General features: G+C 44.5%; 1 protein-coding gene across 2 annotated transcripts in view; it reads left to right on the top strand.

The window, feature by feature from the left end:
* LOC101851505 (fibrinogen-like protein 1) overlaps window positions 1-5514 on the top strand; it is a 19363-nt gene that overhangs the window by 1376 nt on the left and 12473 nt on the right. The gene's annotated exons all lie outside the window — the stretch shown is intronic.

The following is a 5514-nucleotide window of genomic DNA, read 5'->3' as shown; positions in this document are numbered from 1 at the left end:
TAGGCGTGTGGGCGTGTGGGCGTATTGGCGTGTGATGTTTCTTATTTTTTTAAATATGGTTCATTGCCTCCTTGTGTTGTCGTTTATGACCTTCAAGCGCTATTTCATTTGTTTATATATTTTTAAATGTATCATTTTTAAAATTGAATTCCCCCCCAAACAGATCTTTTGTGGTCTGTTGAGTTGGTGTCAGTGTTAAGATTTAGCTGTCTTGATGTTCTAGCTTCTCTAGCTGCCTATACTTTTCAAGCTTTATTCTTCAAAAAAAAAACCTACTTCCACTTGTCATGATTTTACGTCTCCGGGACAAATCAAGACAAAGGGTTCCTTACTCATCCACATCCTTGAGATAGTCTTTATGAGAAGTTTTTAGAGTGTCTTTACAGATTTTTTGGGGGAAAGGGAGGGGGGGGGGAAGAGGCACCAATGTTCTGCCTTCAACATATAGTCATACACTTTCTGAATAGAAAACGTGGGTGGTTGGCGGGTGCTCTGGTGTGGTTAGCTCCTGCTTTCCTCTATAGAAATCTATCGTCCTTATCTCCCCTCCTTCTTTTTTATGTTTGTTACTCTCTTGGAAGACCTCTAATCTTCGGCACTTATATTACCGTATTGTCTTGCAAGTGCCGTAAAACTCTTACTAAAACTACTAATAGAAAACAGTTCCAGGCAGCCGTGTTTGGAATTCGGACCAAATGCCCCACCCATCAAGGCTGGAGTTCAAGTGGAACAGGATGTTTGGGGCTTTCACTTTCTCGGTGTCTGGGATCGAATGACCTCCAGTAAATTCCCAGTATTCTTTTCAGACAGGAGAGATGAAGCCTGTTGTGCTTGCTTGCATGTGCTTTGTACACAGTCAATGACTCCGCTCCATATACAAGGGTTGGAAAAACATAGATCTACCGAGTTTTGACTCTGTACGTATACTCTATTTCCCAATCTGCCAAATTTATCCCTCTATCTACATATAGATATGCGTTCAGATGTACGTACAGATGAACGCCTTTTTCTCAGCTTCGTCTAACAGAACAAGAAGAATGTCGTTTTCCATTCATTTCCACCGTTGAATCAATCTATTACTCCTGCTGAGTGGGCGTGTGGGCATGTCATGTTTCTTCTTTTTTTGGGGGGGCCAGGCGTGTCGGAATGATGCTGTGAGATTCTCTGGTTGTTTTCCGTTGCTCTAGAGTAGTCAGTCTGAGAGTAAGATAAAGTCTTCAGCTGCAATAACGGTAAGCAATAGGTATCACAATTATTTCTCCATAGCTTAAATAATTGTATTTGCATAGCGAATGTCTATGCTTTACAGAACGGTTTATGCGCTTTGCAACTATTATATTTATATGCACATCATACTGAAAATATTTTTGTCACTATAAAACAATCGAAATGTACCTGTTTGAGGTAGGAAACACGGTCACATACGTACAAACCAGCTACAGTGTGGATTGAAGAGCCAGCAGGCAATTACCCCGGAGGTCTAGCTGGCGAACGCAAAGAAGAAGAGAAGAATCCCAGCAGGCCAGGGAGGCTGTATCCACTTTGCGCCACTAAACTCAAACAATAGAAAACTAATATCCCATTTGTGTCACTACATATTAACAATAGGGAAAATGTACCATTTGAGGCATTCAAATCACTAGTGCCGCAAATGTACTATTTTAAAACTGGAGTGCCGCAAATGGATTTCTCTGCTTCTCAGGAAACATTCGGTAACAGACATGTGCACAATCTGAATAAGTAACCAAAATGTGTCACATCTTTTCGATGGAAAAGTAAGAACTCAGCTTTACTGCCAATCTTCATTTAGGTTATTTAATTTACTTTTCTACAGCGGAAATACAGAGCTTCGATCCACGTCACTGACATGCAAGCACTACAACAGAATCTGTGCTTCAAACATAGGAAGAATTACCCAGGAAAGAAGTTGCATAAAGACAACCTTGAGACCATCTAAAGCTAAACTGACCGTCTGCATAGACGAAAAGAGCCATAATATACATAATATCTGCAGCTGCGGCAGGGAGATTAGCTTCATCGGCTCTGCACGTAAATGACATGCGTTTGATTCTCGAGTGGAAAGGAATTTTCTTGCATGTGTCCCCGACAGTCTGTTGGAATTGTCTGTCTCGCTCTGCCCTAGTTGGCCCTCTTTGGCCCTAGTTGGCCCTCTTTGGCCCTAGTTGGCCCTCTTTGGCCCTCTTTGGCCCTAGTTGGCCCTCTTTGGCCCTAGTTGGCCCTCTTTGGCCCTCTTTGGCCCTAGTTGGCCCTCTTTGGCCCTAGTTGGCCCTCTTTGGCCCTAGTTGGCCCTCTTTGGCCCTCTTTGGCCCTAGTTGGCCCTCTTTGGCCCTAGTTGGCCCTCTTTGGCCCTAGTTGGCCCTCTTTGGCCCTCTTTGGCCCTAGTTGGCCCTTGTTGGTCCTAGTTGGTCCTCGTTGGCCTTCGCTGACCCTCTTTGGCCCTCTTTGGCCCTCTTTGGCCCTAGTTGGCCCTCTTTGGCCCTCGTTGGCCCTCTTTGGCCCTAGTTGGCCCTCTTTGGCCCTAGTTGGCCCTCTTTGGCCCTAGTTGGCCCTTGTTGGTCCTAGTTGGTCCTCGTTGGCCCTCTTTGGCCCTAGTTGGCCCTCTTTGGCCCTAGTTGGCCCTTGTTGGTCCTAGTTGGTCCTCGTTGGCCCTCGTTGACCCTCTTTGGCCCTCTTTGGCCCTAGTTGGCCCTCTTTGACCCTCGTTGGCCCTAGTTGACCCTCGTTGGCCCTTGTTGGCCCTCGTTGGCCCTTGTTGGTCCTAGTTGGTCCTCGTTGGCCCTCGTTGACCCTCTTTGGCCCTCTTTGGCCCTCGTTGGCCCTAGTTGGCCCTCTTTGACCCTCGTTGGCCCTAGTTGACCCTCGTTGGCCCTTGTTGGCCCTCGTTGGCCCTTGTTGGTCCTAGTTGGTCCTCGTTGGCCCTCGTTGACCCTCTTTGGCCCTCTTTGGCCCTCGTTGGCCCTAGTTGGCCCTCTTTGACCCTCGTTGGCCCTAGTTGACCCTCGTTGGCCCTTGTTGGCCCTCGTTGGCCCTTGTTGGCCCTCGTTGGCCCTCGTTGGCCCTCGTTGGCCCTCGTTGGCCCTCGTTGGCCCTCGTTGGCCCTAGTTGGCCCTTGTTGGCCCTCGTTGGCCCTCGTTGGCCCTCGTTGGCCCTCGTTGGCCCTCGTTGGCCCTAGTTGGCCCTCGGGCAAGATCGAAGCAGCCTGTGTCCCACCCCAAGTGACCTACGTTGTATCCAAGGGGACGTAAATCATTTACAAAAACGGCTATCTTATGTACATGATGTATAACGTTACCGTCGCATTGCCACTTTTCATTTTCGATAAAATGGAAAAAACATGGATAATATTTTATCATATAATAATACATTAAAATTACTTAATTAAGATGAATCGTAGCATATTTTTTTACTGTTGCCAAGCTAAGTTTGCTTAAAGGACATTGTTTTGCAACGCCAGAGGCCTTGAACTTTTTTTAAAAACTCTACTTCCATGTGTCGAGATGAACAGTGAAAAAAAGCTGTGGAAGCAAAAATCTTTCTATAAGCTACAAGTTTTTAACTAAAGGAAGAAATATTTTTCCTTCTGCGGCCCTTATTTTTCTTTAGCAATACATCCACATGAGAAATAGAGATCTAATAAGTAGTAAGAAATGTAACAGGCGTTTTACGCCATCATCGAAACTATTGAAACCTTTCAGAAGGCGGGGGGAGGGGGGGGGGGCACTTCCACCCTTCGTCAGGGCCAACCTGAGCAGACAGGGACACTCGGGGGCGAAGGCTGACTTGTTTAGTTTTAGTAAGAGTTTTACGGCACTTGCAACACAATAAGGTCATATAAATGTCGAAGATTAGAGGTGTTACAAGAGAGTAACAAACACAAAAAAGCAGGAGGGGAGATAAAGACGATAGATGTTTGATAGGAAAGAAGGAGCAAACCACACCAGAGCACCCACGAACCACCCACAGGCTGACTTGTCTGACACGGTCATCAAAATGAAACAAAGAACAGCTGATACAGATGAGACCACACACGACAAATTTCCCACACAAAGGGAACAGACTTAGATCTAACAAAACTTCTTATTCGAGACGGCACCACTGAATTGTGAACGAAAACAAACACTGAATTTATGTTATATGTTGACACGACAAAATAATCGAGAAAGTATCTCTTTAAATAATGTTTATTCCCACTTCAGGCAAAACGTATAATATATATATATATACATACATACATACATACATACATACATACATACATACATACATACATATATATATATATATATATATATATATATAAAATTAAAAATCTATATATACAAAAACAGAAGTCAAAGAAACAGAGGTGGCATTATTACAATATAAATGTATTATCAGTCTGATTTCAAATTTGGCAGTCTTTATAATTAATATAGCCTTTCGCGGCAAGGAGTCAATCTACTCATGCCATGACCTCATTATAGGGAGGTAAAACGTCGAAGGAAAAACAAGGACTTACAACAGTCATGCAATTATTAGGGGTTAACCCCCTCCCCCCACCCAACGCCCCCTTTCACCTTTTCAGGTGGACTCTATATACTACTAGTCTAATTATTAGCTTACATAATCAGTGGTTGTGACTGCTTTTGCGAGTGCCCCGAAAGGGGTGAACAGTGTACTTTTGTGGAAATGAAGCAGTTTCGAGTGCTGAGCACCCTACTCATTTTGGTGGTTTCCTGGCGCCTATTACTATCTACATTAATGAGACCATTTTGTATCACTGTGGCTAAAACAGCACCTTGGACATGGATGGCTGGTGCCTCTATAAATAAATCATTGATGGTCAGGTTGTATCACTGTCTAAGAGTTCATATAACCCTATCCGTACGCCCTGGGGTCATTTTATTCCCCCGGGGTTGTATTCTTCACATTTTAGAATACTTCTGATACGAAGATCTCTTTGAAACTTTCAGTATTTCTCAAAAATTCATTTTGACAGACTGCTATGCAAGTGTACGGATCAGATCAACGAGTAAATTTCCTCTTTGAAATTGGTGGCACAGAGTTCCCCACGTCGTATGGATACGATAGTAAAACACGACGTACGGATAGGGTTAAGTGGTGGCACAGAGTTCCCCACGTCGTATGGATACGATAGTAAAACACGGCGTACGGATAGGGTTAAGTGGTGGTACATAGTTCCCCACGTCGTATGGATACGATAGTAAAACACGGCGTACGGATAGGGTTAACTGCGACGATGTTCCCAAATGAAGAGAGAGAACCAGTGATTATTTGGTTCTGTAGACCCTTCGCTCCCTGGAGACACTACCCATACACAAAAGCCAGTTTTTGCTATAGGATGATGATAATTACATGTAATAATACGTGGGTTTTCATTGAATGAGTGGGGGCAGCTTTGTTGCGAAAATACATGGCCTCAAGAATGACAGAAGGGGTGATGCCTGTGTTTCGGAACTTTTGTTGACTGAAGCTTATCCCCCCCCCCCCCCC

The sequence above is a fragment of the Aplysia californica genome, unplaced genomic scaffold (assembly GCF_000002075.1).
Source record: "Aplysia californica isolate F4 #8 unplaced genomic scaffold, AplCal3.0 scaffold00270, whole genome shotgun sequence".
Classification (NCBI taxonomy): Eukaryota; Metazoa; Mollusca; class Gastropoda; order Aplysiida; family Aplysiidae; genus Aplysia; species Aplysia californica.
The sequence above is the reverse complement of the archived record's forward strand: the minus strand, read 5'-3'. Positions and strand labels throughout refer to the sequence as shown.